The sequence below is a fragment of the Rhinopithecus roxellana genome, chromosome 19 (assembly GCF_007565055.1).
Source record: "Rhinopithecus roxellana isolate Shanxi Qingling chromosome 19, ASM756505v1, whole genome shotgun sequence".
NCBI classification, from domain to species: Eukaryota; Metazoa; Chordata; class Mammalia; order Primates; family Cercopithecidae; genus Rhinopithecus; species Rhinopithecus roxellana.
In genome coordinates, this window is record NC_044567.1 from 76,273,153 (window position 1) to 76,292,301 (window position 19,149).

General features: G+C 42.8%; 1 protein-coding gene and 1 pseudogene across 1 annotated transcript in view; one reads left to right on the forward strand and one right to left on the reverse strand.

The window, feature by feature from the left end:
* Window positions 1–1,120: 1,120 nt before the first annotated feature.
* Window positions 1,121–3,064, reverse strand: LOC104675506 (annotated as a pseudogene).
* Window positions 3,065–16,666: 13,602 nt separating this feature from the next.
* TANC2 (tetratricopeptide repeat, ankyrin repeat and coiled-coil containing 2) overlaps window positions 16,667–19,149 on the forward strand; it is a 474,294-nt gene continuing 471,811 nt past the window's right edge. The window contains exon 1 of the mRNA XM_030923595.1: window positions 16,667–17,119. The gene's annotated coding sequence lies outside the window, so the exon portion shown is untranslated. The remainder of the gene's footprint in view (window positions 17,120–19,149) is intronic.

The following is a 19,149-nucleotide window of genomic DNA, read 5'->3' on the forward strand; positions in this document are numbered from 1 at the left end:
TCACTGAATTATATACTTTAAATGATTATTCTTATGGTTTGTGAATTATCATTCAGTAAAATATTGTATGAAAAGACAAGACCAAACAAGACAAAGGAAATGCAAAACTGGTCAGTTACACCTAAAAAGCCGGGAGAGTAGGTGGTAGGGGGAGAAAAATAAAACTATACCAGCCTTCCTTTTCTGTCTTGAATAGGGCTAAAATGGGGCTCTGATCAGGTTGGCAAGAATTATCCCTTCAAATAAGAGATGGTAGAAGTCAAGGAGGTAGAGAAAGAATTTTACAGTTTCAGGTTCACCCCAAAACTCTAGTTTTGGTAAGAACTAGAGTTTGGGTAAGTTTTTCTAGTTTGGGCTGCTAAGCTGCTCTTGGAAAGAGCTGTCTAGTTCTGCCTATTCTGATCAAGGTCTTGAAAGCATAAGTGAAAAGTGCTGGCACAAGTTTATCCCAGTCCAGGGCCTGACTTGGATGCCAAATTTAGCCTTTGGCAACTTCTTTCCATTGAGAGTCCCTGAGGACTTGTTTGACCTCCTTTTGGAAAGCTGCAAGGGAATTCACTTCTGGACTGCCGCCCAGCAAGTAGGGAGTGGCTCAGCAGGCTGCCTAATCCTCTGTTAAGTGAATGATAAAGTGTACCCAGGCACAGTCCATTGGAAGGCCGATTCCCTATATGTGGGATCTGGACTAGGAATTTTACACATATATAAAGATAATTCCCAACACTAAATATTGTGATCAACTTGAGGGGAAATCTTTTGAGAATGTATTGTACATATTCCTGCCTTTTTGTACTTAGGCTGTTTTTCAACTGGTAATTAAAGGATTACATGACCACTATGGAAAAATTGGAAAGAATAGTACCATTCTCCTTCTCTAGAGTTAACCATTGCTAACAGTTTAATGTGTGTTCTTTTTTTTTTTTTTTTTTGGGTTTTTTTTTTTTTTTTGGTTTTGAACCTTTCATGAGAAAAATATGTATACACCATTGAGCTCAAGAACACTGTGTGTTTGGTGTGTCATTGGCTCAAGGGTTGGGGACATGCATGGCAGAATTCAGAAATGGCATACATCAACAAAAATACACATGGTCATAACAAGAAAAACTGGCGCCTGGCACAATCAACTCTCAATTTCCTCTTCACTCAGCAGCATGTTGGGGACCCTGTGGCTGATGGGGAACATACCTCCAGACTCCGGGCCCTGCAAGGTGCCGTCCATCACTTCCACCTCCAGCAGCAGATGGTGCGTGGTCCTCAGAAACTCTTCGTTCTCCTCATATCCCTCAACCGGCCCTTTAGGCACCTGGAACAGGCGCAAGTTATCAGCCACCTCCAGGAATACCGCCCACTCCACCTTGGGTATCATAGGCCCACGAAGTGGGGGTTGAACTCCACAGGGCAGATGCGGACTTGGGTGGCCTGGAGGCGCAGGGGCAAGCCACGGGGCCCCATCTCCCGCACATGCGAGCTCAGCAGATTCTTAATGTGTGTTCTTTCAGACCATTTTCTATGTGTGTAAGCACAGATACACATGTATGTGCACACACATGCTACCCCATAGCAATTTTTTTAAAACTTAAAAAAAAAACCATAAATGGGATCATATTCTATTGGTCCACTTGTTTTTGCATTTAACTATATTTTCAAGATCTTTCCACGTCAGTACATATAAATCTTACTTATTCTGTTTGTTTGTTTATTTATTTATTTATTTGAGACAGGATCTTGCTCTGTTGCCCAGGTTAGAGCTGGAATGCTGTGGCATAATCACAGCTCACTGCAGTCTTAACCTCCTGGGCTCAAGTGATCCTCCCACCTCAGCCTCCTGAGTAGTTAGGACTACAGGTGTGCACCACCAGGCCTGGCTAATTTTTAAAAATTTCTTGTAGAGATGGGTTCTCATTATGTTGTCCAGGGCGGTTTCAAACTCCTGAGTTCAAGCGATCCTCCTGCCTCAGCCTCCCAAAGTGTTAAAATTACAGGTGTGATTCACTGTGCCTGGTCTACTTTATTCTTTTTTTTTTTTTTTTGAGACAGAGTCTCACTCTATCACCCAGGCTGGAGAACAGTGGCATGATCTTGGCTCACTGCAACCTCCATCTCCCGGGTTCAAGTGATTCTCCTGCCTCAGTCTACTGAGTAGCTGCAATTACAGCCATGTGCCACCAAGCCCAGCTAATTTTTATATTTGTAGTAGAGACGGGTTTCACCATACTGGCCAGGCTGCTTTCAAACTCCTGACCTCGTGATCCACCTGCTTCAGCCTCCCAAAGTGCTGGGATTACAGATGTGGGCCACCGTGCCCTGCCACTCTTTTAAGGCCTACACAACATTCCATGGTATAAACATTTTACAATTTATCAAACCATTTCCTACTGAAGCATATTCCTATATATCTAACTTTTCTTTATGATCAAGAATGTTGAAATAAGGACTCTTATATATTTGTGTATATGCGAGAGTATTTGGGGGGATAGGTTCCAAGAAAGAGAATTATTTAGATTTGATACATCTGGAATTTATTTTTCAAACTTTATATTTTGAAATAAGTTCAAACTTACAGAAAAGTTGCAAGAATGGCACAATGAACTCCCATAACGTCTTCACCTTGATCCCCTAATTGTTATCATTTCATCACATTTGCTTCATCTCTTCTCTCTCCTCCACCCTACCTATACACTATATACATGCTAGATATTTTTTCTGATGCATTTGAGAGTAATTGAGGAAACGAAGCCCTTAACTCTAAATACTTCAGTGTGTATTTCCTAAAAACAAGGGCATTATCTTACCTAAACTCAGCACAAGCATCAAAACCAGGAAATAGACATACAAAACACACTGATTTCTCCAACCCAGCACCGTAAGGTTCAGTTTAGGCTTCTCCCTTCTCCAACACAGACAAACCCATTCTCACCATCCTCAATATATTTCCTAATTTTCTTGTAATACCCTTGTAAATAACAAATGTCCCTGCCATGCTGTCTGCCTCCTGTGTGCCTCCAGCTATGCATTCCTAGCCACATTGGCCTCACCCTGCTTGCTGCTTCAGAACTTGGTCCATACCAGTCAGAAGGAGTTAATTTATTTTTGAATGGTGTGATGTTGTTGTTTTGTTTTTTGTTCTTTTGTTTTTGTTTTGTTTGTTTGTTTGTTTTTGAGACAGGGTCTTGCTCTGTCGCCCAGGCTGGAGCGATCTCGGCTCACTGCAACCTCTGCCTCCTGGACTCAAGTGATCCTCCTGTCTCAGCCTCCTGGGTAGCTGGGACTAAAGATGTGCGCCCCCATGACCAGCTAAGTTTTGCACCATTTTTGTAGATATGGAGTTTTGTCCTGTTGCCAGATATATCTTATTTTTTTAAATGCATAACCAGTTGTCCTGACACCCATTCTCAATTATTTGAAATGTTTCCACACACGCTTGTGCCAGTAGCTGATGATCTATTCTCTTTCATTTATCCATTTTTCTGTTTGTGAGCCAATACCATATGCTAATTACTGTTGTTGTATAATATGGTTTGTTTGTTTATTATTTATTTTTAGCCAGGGGCAGTGGCCTATATAAAATGTTTTGATACCTGGTAGGATGAGGTTCCTCATTGTGCTTAAAAAAACGTCCCTGCTGGGCTCAGTGGCTCATGCCTGTAATCCCAGCATTTTGGGAGGCCAAGGCCGGCGGATTGCTTGAGCTCAGGAGTTCGAGACCAGCCTGACCAATATGGTGAACTCCATCTCTACTAAAAATACAAAAATTAGCTGGGCATAGTGGCATGCACCTGTAATCCTAGCTACTTGGGAGGCTGAGGCAGGAGAATCACTTGAACCCGGGAGGCAGAGGTTGCAGTGAGCCAAGATTGTACCACTGTACTCCAGCCTGGGTGACAGAGCAAGACTTTGTCTCAAAATAAAAACAAAACAAAACAAAACAAAAGTCCCAGCTCTTCTTAAGTATTTATTCTTCCAGATGCATTTTAAAATTAATATGTTAATTTCATTAAAAATCCTATTGTAATTTTGGTTGGAATTACATTGAATTTATCAAATATTTGGGTAAAAATGGCATCTTTCCAATATTGAGTCTTCCCATCAGGGACCATGGTACACCTTTTCATATACTCAGGTTTTAAAAATGTCTTCCAGTGAATATTTGGCTTTGTGTTGGCATCACACATACAGTTTGATCCCAGGTTTAAAACATTTTTTTAGTGGCTATTATTAATGGGATCTTTTTGTCCCATCTTCTTTCCATATATTTCTGTATATTTCTTTCTATATATTTTGTACATAGTTGAGATTATGCTGCACATATCTTGTCTTTTAAATTTATTCCACAAAAACTTTCTGACTAATATAGTTCTTATGGTTGCATAATCATCCATCAAATATTTACATAAGATAATTTATTGAACTATTTTTAAACATTGGTTAACTAGATTGTTTCCAATTTTAAAGATGCTAAATGCTACTGTTATAAACATATTTTTATATAAATCTTTGTTCTGTTTTGAATTCTTAAAATTTATAAGTGGTATTTCTTTCTTTTCTTTCTCTTTTTCTTTTTTTTTTTTTTGAGACAGAGTCTCTTTCTGTCACCTAGGCTGGAGTGCAGTGGTGCGATCTCAGCTCACTGCAACCTCCACCTCCCAGGTTCAAGTGATTCTCCTGCCTCATTCTCCTGAGTAGCTGGGACTATAGGCATGTACTACCACACCCAGCTAATTTTTGTATTTTTAGTAGAGATGGGGGTTTCATCGCGTTGGCGAGGCTGGTCCCAAAGTCCTGATCTCAAGTGATCCACACATCTCGACTTCACAAAGTGCTGGGATTAGAGGCATGAGTCACCGTGCCTGGACTGTAAGTGATATATATATATATATATATATATATATATATTTTTTTTTTTTTTTTTTTTTTTTAGACGAGTCTCCCTCTGTCACCCAGGCTGGAGTATAGGCTGGAGTACAATGGCATGATCTCAGCTCACTGCAACCTCTGCCTTTCGGGTTCAAGCGATTCTACTGCCTCAGTCTCCTGAGTAGCTGGGATTACAGGCACACGCCACCATGCCCGGCTAATTTTGGTATTTTAGTAGAGACAGGGTTTCACCATGTTGGTCAGGCTGATCTCGAACTCCTGACCTCGTGATCCACCTGCCTCGGCCTCCCAAAGTGTGTTTTATTTTTTTGAGATGTAGTTTCAGTCTTGTTGCCCAGGCTGGAGTGCCATGGTGTGATCTTGGCTCACCACAACCTCCGCCTCCCACGTTCAAGCGATTCTCTTGCCTTAGCCTCCCAAGTAGCTGGGATTACAGGCACACACCACCATACCTGGGTAATTTTGTATTTTTAGTAGAGATGGGGTTTCTCCATGTTGGTCAGGCTATTCTCAAACTCCTGACCTCAGGTGATCTGCCCTCCTAGGTCTCCCAAAGTGCTGGGATTACAGGCATGAGCCACCGTGCCCGGCCTATAAGTGTTATTTCTTATCCACAATACAGACATTCCCTGAAAGGTCTTGGATAACACAAAATTATGATAAGTTGAAAATATCTTCATACGTAATTGTTTAAATTTTTAACGTTTTGCTCCTATTCAATTTACTTATTCACAGACTCGTCGTATATACTTCCTATCACTTAGTTACTTTGGGGACATGATTAGTGTGATGGCTAATATTGAATGTCAACTTGACTGGATTGAAGGATGCAAAGTATTTTTCCTGGGTGTGTCTGTGAGGGTGTTGCCAATGAAGATCAACATTTCAGTCAGTGGACTGGGAGAGGCAGACCCACCCTCAATCTAGGTGGGTACCATCTAATCAGCTGTCAGAGTGGCTAGACTAAAGCAGGCAGAAGAAATTGTAAAGAGCAGACTTGCTGAGTCTTCTGGCCTTCATCTTTCTCCCGTGCTGGATGTTTCCTGCCCTTGAACATCAGATTCCAAGTTCTTCAACTTTTGGAGTCTTGGGCTTACACCAGTGATTTGCCAGGGGCTTTTGGACCTTCTGCCACAGACTGAAGGCTGCACTGTCGGCTTCCCTACTTTAGAGGTTTTGGGACTCAGACTGGCTTCCTTGCTCCTCTGCTTGCAGACGGCCTATTGTGGGACTTTACTTTGTGATCCTGTGAGTTAATGCCCCTAATAAACTCCCCTTCATATATACGTATATCCTATTAGTTCTGTCCCTTTAGAGAACCCTGACAAATACAATTAGAAAGTAATAAAATGGGAAATACACAAATAGCAGTGTCATAACACCAGCCGATGCAGTGAGAATCTGCATGGGAACAGAAGCTCTGCAAGATTGCCCATAGAGGGCCATTATCTCCTTATATCTGCAACTTCTGGCCTTATGTATCTACTTTGTGGTGTTCATTTGTACACTTGACTTATTTGCATTTCTTAATGTGATATGAAACCTCCCACATCTTAAAATTTTATTATGTGCCTTATGGAACTATTCACATAAAGTTGAGTGTTGCCTAACTCAGGGAGTGTCTTTATACTGAATGTAATTTAACCTTCTTGTTTACTCATGGTTAATATAGACATCAGTTTTAAAAGTTTCTTCCCCAAGGATTACAAGGGTATGTAGGGCTGTTTCCCCCTATGCTAAAGGAATTAAATTACTGTGTTTTTTGATCATTAAGTTAATACTTACACTTTTTTTTTCATCTACACCTTGCTTAAAGACATTTAGCTTTCAGCTGGGCGTCATGGCTCATGCCTGTAATTCCAGCACCTTGGGAGGCTGATGCTGGCGTATTACTTGAGGCAAGAAGTTCGAGACCAGCATGGCTGATATGGTGAAACACTATCTCTACTAAAAATACAAAAAAATTAGCTGGGTGTGGTGGTGGCTACTTGGGAGATTGAGGCACAAGAATTTCTTGAGTGCCAGGAGTGGTGGCTCATGCCTGTAATCCCAGCAATTTGGGAGGCTGAGTCGGGTGAATCACGAGGTCAGGAGTTTGAGACCAGCCTGGCCAACATGGTAAAACCCCATCTCTACTAAAACTACACAAAATTAGCTGGGCATGGAGGTGGGTGCCTGTAATCCCGGCTACTCGGGAGGCTGAGGCTGGAGACTCGCTTGAACCTGAGAGGCGGAGGTTGCAGTGAGTCAAGATCGCACCACTGCACTCCAGGCTGGGCGACAGAGGGAGACTCCATCTCAAAATAATAATAATAATAATAATAATAATAATAATAATAATTGCTTGAACCCAGGAGGCAGAGATTACAGTGAGCTGAGATAGTGACACTGCACTTCAGCCTGGGCGACAGAGGGAGACTCCATCTCAAAAAAAAAAAAAATTGCCTGAACCCGGAAGGCAGAGGTTGCAGTGAGCCGAGATAGCGCCACTGCACTCCAACCTGTGTGACAGAGAAAGATTCCACCTCAAAAAAAAAAAAAAAAAAAAAAAGACATCCAGCTTTCCAGCTTTCTCTTCTCACTGCTGTCTGCATGACTGCTGTGATAGTTTCTCCTCCTTCCAGTTTATTGCTTTTACTTTTCTATGGGTTTGAAAATCAGATTGCCAACTTTTCTAAAATCAAATCCAAGTAAAAATAGCCCCTGAGAAGGGGCTTTGATGAATGTCTAGGAGTAATGGGCATGATCTTCAGGGCATGAACATAGTGATCTCCGTTTCTCCAGAGGCCTTTTTCCATCTCCTTTATTCCCTTGGTTCTTTGCTGTGCTCCTGATAGATCAGATTTTCAGATAGACAAGTTCCAAGTCAGTAATGAAATGAAGTTTTATTACAATTACTAGATTGGTAACAATATGTTAAAATGCCCCTTTCCCTTTTCCTCTATTGTATTCTGATTCTTTTTTTTTTTTTAGACAGAGTCTCACTCTGTTGTCTCCAGGCTGGAGTGCAGTGGTGCGATCTCGGCTCACTGCAACCTCCGCCTCCCAGGTTCAAGACATTATCCTGCCCCAGCCTCCTGAGTAGCCGGGACTACAGGTACGCGCCACCACACCCAGCTAATTTTTGTATTTTTAGTAGAGATGGGGGTTTCACCATGTTGGCCAGGCTGCTCTCAAACTCCTGACCTTGTGATCCACCTGCCTTGGCCTCCCAAAGTGCTGGGGTCACAGGCATAAGCCACCACACCCAGCCTGAATTCTGATTCTTTACTCCCCTTTGTTTCTTTTAGGGTGCGTGTCAGGCTGGATTGACTCAACGTAGTCAATCTGAAGCTCACTGGGCTTCAGCTGAATGGGATAAGGTCCAATCTATACCTTCATTTCCTCTACCTCTTCTTTCCCCCACCTCTTCTATACATTTTTTATTTTTATTTTCCTTTTTTTTTTTTTTTTTTTTTTTTTGAGACACAGTCTCTCTCTGTTGCCCAGGCTGGAGCACAGTGGTACAATCTCGGCTCACTGCAACCTCTGTCTCCCAGGTTCAAGCAGTTCTTGTGCTTCAGTCTCCCCAGTAGCTGGGACTATAGGCACACGCGCTCACCATTATTTTAAATAATTAAAACCTCTCTACATTTCACATCAACCAACTATAATTGTCTTATTTAAAAAAAATTGACATCTGTCTAAAGCCTCATTTGATTAAAAAGAAATTTAAGTGTATTCCATTATATGAAATAAAACATTTACACAACTCTTTGTATGCTTACCTTTACTTTTACTCATGCCTAATTGATATGGGTTGTGGTACTAAGCCATGATTGTGGGCTCCTTCTCTGCAATGGCCAATCTTTCTCCTTTGTTGCTGACTGCCTCCCACCCCACCCCACCCTGTAGCTAAATCAAATGCAGAATGAGAAGAGAGAGACAGAATGACAGTCTGATAGAAAAAAAAAAAAAATAGAGGTCAGAAGTGAGAGACAGAACATGTCCTAACAGCAGTTGAGTCTACAGATCCACCATACTCTTATTCTTGGCTTCCAGGAGATATCCCAGTCTTTTATTGAATTTTGAATTCCCTATAGGTGGAATATAGTAATATTTATTAACGACCTTATAACTACTTATGTGCTCTGAGTGAGGGCATATATCAGGTTCATGAAAGCCCATACAACTATTGGAGAATCAACTCAAAGTTCAGGTCTTATATATGGTGGCTCGATGGCATAATCTTTGTATTTGGGCATTTTTTTAAACATGTTGCTCTTGAAAACTAAATGTGTGAACTACCAGCGCAAAGAGGTTTCAACTTTAGATCAACTAAAACTTTCTTGTATTATACAATGTCATCCCTCAGTCACTTTTTATACATTGAATTGTGACATTTATGCATCTGCTGATCTGCTGATGACTGGATATTTTAAGCTCTTATACAGTGGCGCAGCCTACCAGTCAAGAGTCTATTTTCTTTTCTTTTTCTTTATCTTTTTTTTTTTTTTTCTCATTCTGTTGCCCAGGCTGGAGTGCAGTGACATGATCATGGCTCACTGCAGCCTTGACTTCCTGGCTTAAGTTATCCTCCTGCCTCAGCCTCCTGAGTAGCTGAGACTACGGGCCTGTGTTACCACGCCTGGATATTATTTATTTTTTGTAGAGATAGGGTCTCACTATGTTGCCTGGGCTGGTCTCTAACTATTGGGCTCAAGCGATACTCTTACCTCTGCTTTCTAAAGTGCTAGGATTACAGGCATGAACCATCATGCCCAGCAGAGCCTATTTTCAGTAGCATCACTATTTTTGCTATATGTTTATGTAATCATTTGAAACTTTATTACATTTTCCTCACCATTACAACTATGAGTCGAAAATGGAAAAATAAAAATGCTGATGCTAGTAATAAGCAGCACAGGTTTTTGAAACAATACAATTGAGCAAAGGAGGAGTCATTGGCTATATACAAAGCTGTGAAACTTTAGCTTACCCTGTCAGGTAGATATTAATTAGGACAAAAGTAGAACATATAATACCTGCTGGAAATACGTTATCAAAGATTGTATCTTAAAGGTGAATTAGGCCAGGCGTGGTGGCTCACACCTGTAATCCCAGCACTTTGAGAGGCCGAGGAGGGTGAATCATTTGAGCTCAGGAGATTGAGACCAGCCTGACCCACATGGTGAAACCCCATCTCTACTAAAAAAATACAACATTAGCTGGGCATGGTGGTGCACACTGTAATCCCAGCTACTCAGGAGGCTGAGGCAGGAGAATCGCTTGAACCCAGGAGGCAGAGGTTGCAGTGAGCTGAGATTGCGCCACTGTACTCCAGCCTGGACAACAAGAGTTAAACTCTGTCTCAAAAAAAAAAAAAAAAAGGTGAATTGCAAGTAGGAATTGAATACTATTTTTCAGCTCCCTAGAAAAGAAGCTGTGCTCCTATAATATTCAATACATTTAATTTTTGCATAATCAACATTTGTATATATTACCAGGAATGTATTAAGAAACTGGGTAAGAATGTGTAAAAAATCAACTAGGTGTCCGCCTGTATGGAATTCCAGACTCATTAAAGGACTGGACTATCCCTCAGAACCTATAATGTATTTGAGAAACAAGAGGCTTAAAACATTTAAATATATAATATGTAATATAGTATACTATAGAATTAAGTGTCAACGTGAGTAAAACAGTAAGTTCTGTAATAAATCACAGAAGGAGGGATACAACTTTGACTGGGATGGTATGGAACTTCTTCTTGAGTTCTACTTCACTTTCTTGAGGAAAGCAAAGCAGTAAAAAGAAATGGATGGAGAAGAGAGGGAAGGGACCAACCTCTTACGTCAAAGAATGGACCTCTTTTGAGGATGAGTTGTTTTCTTAATAAAGACAAACATCGATGTGAACTACAAATAGACACATTTCACATTTAAAGAACAGATCATTGAGCAACAGGTGTGGCTGAATAGGACAGCATTTACTAGTAAGGCGATAAGACATCAGTTGGTAAAAGGTTAGAAAGATGGGCCTGGACCAGACTGCACAGGGTCTTTCTTACTGCCCAGGAAAGGTGACATCATGGAGTCTTTCAGCAGAAGAATGACAGAAAGGCAGTTTAAAACACTCACCTAATAAGGTGGATTTGAGCAGGAAGGGACAACTGGTAAGAATCTGGTTAAGAAGATGTTACTATTTAGTGAGCTAAAGAAGATGACAGCTGATGGTCAAGGATTGTGCCTGTGGAAACAGAAAAGAATAGTTCTAACAACCACTGCATGGGAAAAATTAACATAATCTACTGAATAACTAAATGCAGGGAGTAAAGAACAGTGAAGTATCAGAACACAACAAGGTAACAAGTCTAGCAGTCTAGAAGACTGGGGTATCAGTGACAGAGCAGAGGAGTCGAAGGGCTGCTTTGGGAGAGAAGAAATGAGAGATGGTTTTGGCATATTTGGTATTTGTAGTAGCTCTTTACTGCTTTTGAGTTACAAATCCCTTCCTTTGAGAATCTAATGGAACCAATGGATCCCCTCTTCAGAGAAAACAAATGTGTTCACACTTAAACACATGTTGCACAATTTATAATGTACACCCCTGGAATTCGCTGCAAGAGAGCTCTTGATCCAGGTTGGGCCAATCAGAGCCCTTCCTGGAATTTTTGTACTCTATATCCAGAGAATCAAGTCAGTGTCTCCTCAGCAGCTAAATCTGTGAATGCTGTTAGCTGATATATTTTACAACACATGAGCCTGAGAAACAGAGAGAATGCTCAGATGCAGAATGAGAAGAGAGAGAGCCTAATACAAAAAGGTCGGAAATGAGAGAGAGAACATGTCCTAATGGCAGCTGAGTTTATGTCTTTATTAAGAAAGCAACTCATCTTCAAAAGAGATCCATTCTTTGACCTAAGAGGTTGTCATATTCATTCCCTTCTCTGGACTTTTGTTGAGCTCTCAGGGCCCTTCCTTCCTTTTTTCCAACCATTTCTTTTTCCTATTCTGCTTTTCTCAAGAAGCAGTTCTATACCATCCCAGTCAAACTTGCATCCCTCCTTCTTGTAATTTGTTACAGAACTTGCTGTTTTATTCATGTTGAGACTTAATTCTATAATATACTATATTATATATTTAAATGTTTTAAGCATTCTGTTTCTCAAATAGATTATGACAGTTAAGTAGGCAAGACTTTCCTCAAATCAATTCTATATGCCCCATGGCACTTATCACCACTATATACGAACAGTAGGTGTAAATATTTGTCAAACATTTATAAATGTCAATGTAAAAATATATTAGCATTTGTTTATTCACATTTTACATGCATTTTTCATTTTACAAAAAAAGGGATTTACTAGAAACTTCTTTTAAGTAGTAGCTCCTCTATGTGGAAATGTTTTTAAGTGTTCATCTAGAAATATCAACTATTCATCAAAAGGCTGAGGTAGAGTTGGTGGGGAAAATGTTGAAGCTCTCGGGTAAGTAATTAATCACAGATCAACAAGAAATGAGATTATGAAAAACAATCAGTGAGGAAAATCTCATTTACATCAACCTTTTAGAAATCCTTCCATTGTGTGACATGGCTTCCTTTTTTTTTTTTTTTTTTTAAGTGGGGGGTCTTACTCTGTTGCCTTGGCTGGAGAGCAGTGGTGCAATCATAGCTCACTGTGGCCTCGAACTCTTGGCCTCAAGTGATCCTCCTGTCTCAGTCTTCTGAGACTCTGGGATTACAGGCATGAGCAACTGGCAACTCACATTTAAAAAATATGTATTCTTTGTTCTCCTTTACACTTTGTATGGTAATCTCCTCAGGGTAACTGATAGAGAATAAAGTTTATGTTTAGGTTCAGTCTGTGGCTCTACCTGTCATTGAGTGTAAAATTGGGCTGGTTATTCAACCTCTCAGAACCCCCCTCATCTAAAAAATTAACATAATACTTATCTGATAGGATGTCGTGGGGATTAAATGAGGTTGTGCATATAAAGCAGCTGGTGAAATATTTGCTGCCAGTAGGTGATCACTCAGTGGTGGATGGTATTACTTTTTATTTAGGGAGAGAGAGTTAAGGGAAAAGGGTAGAAAAAGGTGAACCTGATGGTTTACTTAAGAGACTTAGAGGGCTGGGCGCAGTGGCTCATGCCTGTAATCCCAGCACTTTGGGAGGCTGAGGCAGGTGGATTGCTTGAGCCCAGGAGTTTGAGACCAGCCTGGGCAACATGGCAAGACTCCAACTATATAACAATATAAAAAATTAGCTGGGCATGGTGATGTGCACCTTTGGTCTCAGCTACTCAGGAGGCTGAGGTGGAAAGGTCACTTGAGTCTGGGAAGTAGAGGCTGCAGTGAGCCATGATGGTGCCACTGCACTCCAGGCTGGGTGATGGGGGTGAGACCCTGTCTCAAAAAAAAAAAAAAAAGATAGATAGATAGCTAGAGAGACTTAGGGGTAGCCAGGGAAGACACCATATGCAGAGGTGGTTGATAGTGCAGAGGTGAAAGGGCAAGAAAGGGCATTTTGAATAATACAGATGATGCTAAAATGTTGGGAGGTACAGAGTAAGGATGGGCTATGTTATGAACAATTATTTGCAGGTTCTTATTACACGGCATACATTACGTTTCCAAATTTAAGTTATAGACTAAATTAACATCTTTACTAGAATGGATTTTTAGTAGGTAATAAAATTAGCATTCTAAGGATTTCAGGTAATAGTGACAGAAAAGGGAATCAGGGAGAGGAGTAGAGAACAGAGGTGACTTCTCATTGCAATGTTGCTCTCTGTCCCTACTATGCCCCACCCACAACTCTGTCAGGGACATATTGTTTCCTCCTCAAAGTTAGAGTGTGGCAGCAAATTATAAGGCTGGACAGTAGAACAACCTGGAAGAGAATTGGCAGAAAAGAAAGATGGTGGATGATCAAAAGAGTGAAGCAGTGAGTTCATTCCTGGTCACTGCCCACATGAAAATAGGGTTTGGGAAAGGTTGGCTAAAAGCAGTGGGGACTGATCTTTGGAAGTATGATGAGGACAGTGAGTCAGAGTTACTCACTTTATCAGTGCAGGAGACCATGTGGGTTACAGCTATCAGAGCTTACTGTGGGTAAATCCAATAAAGAGCTCTGTTGCTAAAATTGAACAATTACGGTGTTTTTCTAATTTCCAGGAAAAATGGGTTTAAAGGTTTTCATTTTGTGAATTATTATTAATTTTTTTGGTACTTCTTACCTTGTAAAAAAGTTGCAAATAAATTTAAAGAGAAAAACACAGACATATTATCTCTTAAAAACACATTATTTTTTGGCTGGACACAGTGGCTCACGCCTGTGATCCCGGCACTTTGGGAGGTCAAGTTGGGTGGCTCACATGAGGTCAGGAGTTCCAGACCAGCCTCGTCAACATAGTAAAACCCCATCTGTACCTAAAATACAAAAATTAGCCAGGGGTGGTGGTGTGTGCCTATAATCCCAGCTACTTGGGAAGGAGGCTGAGGCATGAAAATCGCTTGAACTCAGGAGGCAGAGGTTGTAGTAAGCCGAGATGGCGCCACTGCACTCCAGCCTGGGTGACAGGTCGAGACTCTGTCTCAGAAAAAAGAACAGCAACAACAAAAAAAGCCCCCATTTTTTTAATATGTGGAGATTTGCATAACCATAAAAGCCAGATTTAGTGCTTGTAAAATTGTGTCAATTCCATATGGCAGAGTTAAATCTATCAGCATTTTATGATGCTCCACATTGAGCACCATAATTTCTAGGGACTGCCACCTGAACTAGTTTGAAAACCAACATTACACCCCTGACTGCCTTTTGTTATTTCTCGGAGATAGAATGTTATTAGTCTCAGTGAAACTCGCAGGGAAAGGCTTAGATACCAAGTGATCTTAAAAATAAATTTAAAAAGACCGAAGGAGAATTAAATAGGGTAAATTCGAGGATAAGAAGGATAACATAATAGCTCCTGTTTCCTGAGTCATTGTGTAACAGGCTTTGTGTTAAGTATTTTCCAAAATTTCGTTTCATCTTTACATCCATCTGTGAAGTAAGTATTAATATTACCCACGTTAGACAGATGAAGAAGGGAAGGTCCAGAGACCTGTTCAAGGTCACATAGCAGGTAAGTGTTGTGTGATACTGAGATTCAAACCGAGGTTTTCCGACTCCAGTGATGATGACATTGTAATGCTTCTTTGTGTGTACGTGATTTTAAAAAACTGACATGAAGTGCACAGATCTTTTTGCATATGTATACACCCCGGTAACCATTAACTAGATCAAGATACTGAATATTTCCAGCAAACCAGAAGGCTCGCTCCTGTCTCCTCTCAATCAATTCCCCTGTAAGTAATCACTGCCTTGTCTCTAACATCATAGGTAGATGGGTTTTCGTTATATTAATCTAACTTTCTGGAGTTACCACCAAAAAATTCCATATGTCAGCCCTTCACCTTGCCATGTTAGCTGTACTATTCAAAGCTGCTCTAGCTCTGACTTTGCAAGCATTCACTGTAAAGAAAAGCTGTTGGATGGATATGTTCATGTCCAATTTCCTGTATTGTTCTGAAATTAATACTAATTTTTGAAAATTGAAGAAACTCCTGGATGAAGTGCTACGGGATGGGGTAGATTAAAGCGCTGTTATCAAACAAACCTCTCTACCTTGGAAGCTCCACAGAGCTTCCTCGATTGATGTAATTTGGCGCATCTATTTCCGATCACGGCATCTGATTAAGAAGTTGGATGACCACGAAAGGTCACTTCAGTTTATGGAAGGGAAGGCGGGCCAGGCAGAGTTGGTCACGGTGATTGCTTCGCATCGTCTTGTAGCACGCTAAGATGTTTATGTCCTAAACATCTTCCACAGTCGACTTGCTGTTTTATGATAGGAGGGAAAGAGTAGAGGCAAGAAGAGCTAGGTGGAGGGTGAAATATAACCTAACATAGTTCGACGAGGCATTAATGTGGTGGCTTTCCCGCCCTTGCCGACCAGCTCTTAAAACCACGTTACTTCTTAGCCAACCTGGCAGTGACAGAAGCAGCGCCACGACTTTACCTCAGGCTCGCAAGCTGTGGTTGGTGAATTTTCAGCCATTATTCTAAATAAGTCTCGGTCTCCCCACCAACCCCACTGTTGTTTTTTCTTTCTCATTCTGATTCTCCCCACAGCCAACCGTGGCCTTTTGAAGCCGTCTACAAACTACCATTGAGAATTCGGGAAAGAATAACTGACACTTGCAGGCTTCAAGGACTCTCCGAGTGATATGTGCCTGAGGTGACCGAAGTGGGGGAGATCTAGGGGAGCGTTCCGGTCATCAAAGCAGGAGGACAGGCCCTGAAATGGGCGCACGTGACAGCAGCAGCCACCTCGAGAGTGACATCACCCCTGGGGGCGGTGCCCAACTATGTAGGGCCTTGTCAGTTACCGAGCTTCCTCCCCGCTGCCCCTCCAAATGCCACCCACAAGTCCGAGGCCCCCGGGGACACCAGAAATGCCAGGACATCCCAGAGCGCCAGAGCCAGGGCCCCTTCTCTCCGCGCGGAGGAGGGTTGCGCCCCCACTCCCTCTTCCAGCCGTTCCCCACCCCCCAAGCTGTGGAAGGGGCGGGGGCGCGCGCGCTCCACCACGCACGCGCCCCCACGCACGCGCGCTCCCTCCGCGCTCGCGCCCCTCCCCACCCCGGCCCAGAGGGGGCGGGGCTGCGGGCGGCCTCCGAGGGTGCGACGCCCCCAGCGCGGCGGCGGCGCTAGCGAGCGGCCGGCCGGGCGCGGGTTGCTGGGCGCGCTGCTCCGGCGGGGCCCGCTGGCACAGCCGCCTCGCGCGAGCCGCCCGCCCGACGGAGGAAGCTGCGAGCGCTCCGAGCGCCCGGCCCCGGGCTGCTGGCGCTGCCCTCCCGCCGCCACCGCCCTCCGCGCCTCCTTCGGGCGGCCCCGCCCCCATTCCCATCCCCCTCGCGCTCACCTCCCGGCTGTGCCGCGCGCTAGGCGGAGCGAGGCGCCCGCCGCCGCCGAGCCGAGCCGAGGGGCTGGAGCTGGCCCCCGAGCCGCCGCTGACAGGAGCACCGCCGCGGGCTGCGCTCGCAGGCTGCGAGGCCCCGCCGCGCCGTTCCAGGGTGCAGACCCGCCGCGGGGCGTCGGAGTGCTGCGAGGTGCTCCGGGAATCGCGGGCGGCGCCGGCGGGCGGCGCGGTCTTCACAGGAGACCCCGAGGACTGGGGCTTGACCCGGAGGTGCAGAGAGCCCCTCAGAGCGGCAGGTAAGGGGTCCGGGGAGCAGGGCGAGGAAAGGTCGCTTCAGTGACAGGGTCGTTCGCCTCCACAGCCTCGGCTCCGGGGAGAGGGGCGGGGGCGAGCGGGGAGACGGCGAAATGGGCAGCGAAGTGCCTCGGTGTCCAAGGCGTGGGGAAGACTGGCTCCGAATATGACACCAAGGCGGGCTTCAGAGGCGTCTGGGGTCGCCACTTGGCTGTCACCGAAGGTGTCATGGAATTTGGTACCTAGAGCGTCTCTGGATGACGGAGACCAAGGATAAGATGCGAGGCGGATTGCTAAACGTGGCAGGGAATGTGGTGCAGAACGAGTTGCAGAATGTGCCCCCAGAATGCAGCATAAAAGTAGTTGTGAAATGTGCCAGGTAAAGCACAGGATGGGCTGGCCTGTGTGGCGTTGAGATTCATGGTCGAAGTGTTATTAGCGATATTAATAATTCCTTTGGGAAAGGAGGTGCAGCATAATAAAAGATTGATAAGGCTTATTGCTAGATATTTTGCCATAGGAAATCTGGAGGAGCTGTGATAAGCTATTTTTCTTTGAGATAGAGAAAGTAACCACGTGAAAGAAAAAAAGCAAATTGTGTCTGGCTATGAGATGGGAAAGAAAAAATAGGGCTAAAATAATTCCAGGTTTTGCCATCAGCGTGTAGAGCACTGGTACAATTGTATCCAGTCTTCAGTTCCAGGTGTGGAATGTTTAGAATGGTCTTCACAAAACATAAACAATGATAATTAACATTAGGAAGAAGGTTTGGTGTTTCGGGTGTCTTTCACTCTCTTCTCTGATCCTCTCCAGGTAAAGACACAAAACCCCAAACGTCTTGACCATAATTATGAGTTCAAAATCATTAGGCAAAGGGAAGTATTTTTCGTATGTGCTCTTTTCCTGATTTTTACACAGGTGAAAATATCTGTAATGAGGAAAACAAAACAGTATGGTGAACAAAAGGGATAGATTTTCAGGCATTTTAAGGGGTTTGAGCCAGTATCTATCACAATGGTTATTTACAGAGAACAGCAGTAGTAAAATATTCTTGTATGTTCTTGGTGTTGGGATGGTGAAATAAAAAGAATACAGTAAATTGGCATAAAAAGCAACAACATGGATACTGTCAGTGGAGTGCTTCTTGCAGCATTTCCCAGGTAGATAGATCCTCTTAGGGATGTGAGCACGAAATAAAACGTTAAACCTTGTCTTTCTTCCTTTCTCCTGATCCCCTCTGTATCTAGATATTTATGTCTCTATATAGATTTATGTACTTGTATATTATACATACATAAGAAATTACCCACATGCTGCAAAACATTTTGACTTCCATTTAAGAACATCTGTTTTGAGAGGATTGTCAGAACATAGCTGGAATTTCAGAAGTAACAAAAGACAACTCCGTGATCTATTTAATGTAACTTATATGTATTTACAGTGAGTGTAAATATACTATATAACAAAAGCAGAAATATGGAAATGTGTTCATTAGAATGTACTTAATTATGAGATTTTAATGTTTTATGTTATAATTCTTGTAAAGAAATGAAATTACATGTGTGAATGCTGTTCTCATTATAGTAATTTGCCAGATAATCTGAAAATTCATGCTGATTGGATTTCCCTTAGGTCCATATTCAGCCATTGGGGGATCATTTGCTTCAAAGACAAAAATGGATTTTCCTTGTTGATTGATTTTGGGTTTTAGTCTTTTCTGTAGGTATGTCCCTTACCTTGAGACGCTGTTGGGGCTGAAGAACAGAGGAAAGGGCCAGAGGAGAATAAAGAGAATTCTGCTGGGTCTTCCTGTTTTGTTCTGACTGTAAGCCATATGTACTGCCACCCCCTACTGTCTGTAGGAAGAGGTGTTACAGAGCCCGATTCTTTTCTTGTTATCACTGCCCCCTTGTGTAAGGGAAGAAATTGATAGTTGCACTCGGGGAAACAGTCCTCTCAGATTGTTCTTGATAGAGTAGTTTTGTAGATCTGTGAATCACCTATTTTCTTCAGAGTTGAAGGGCTTTAAACT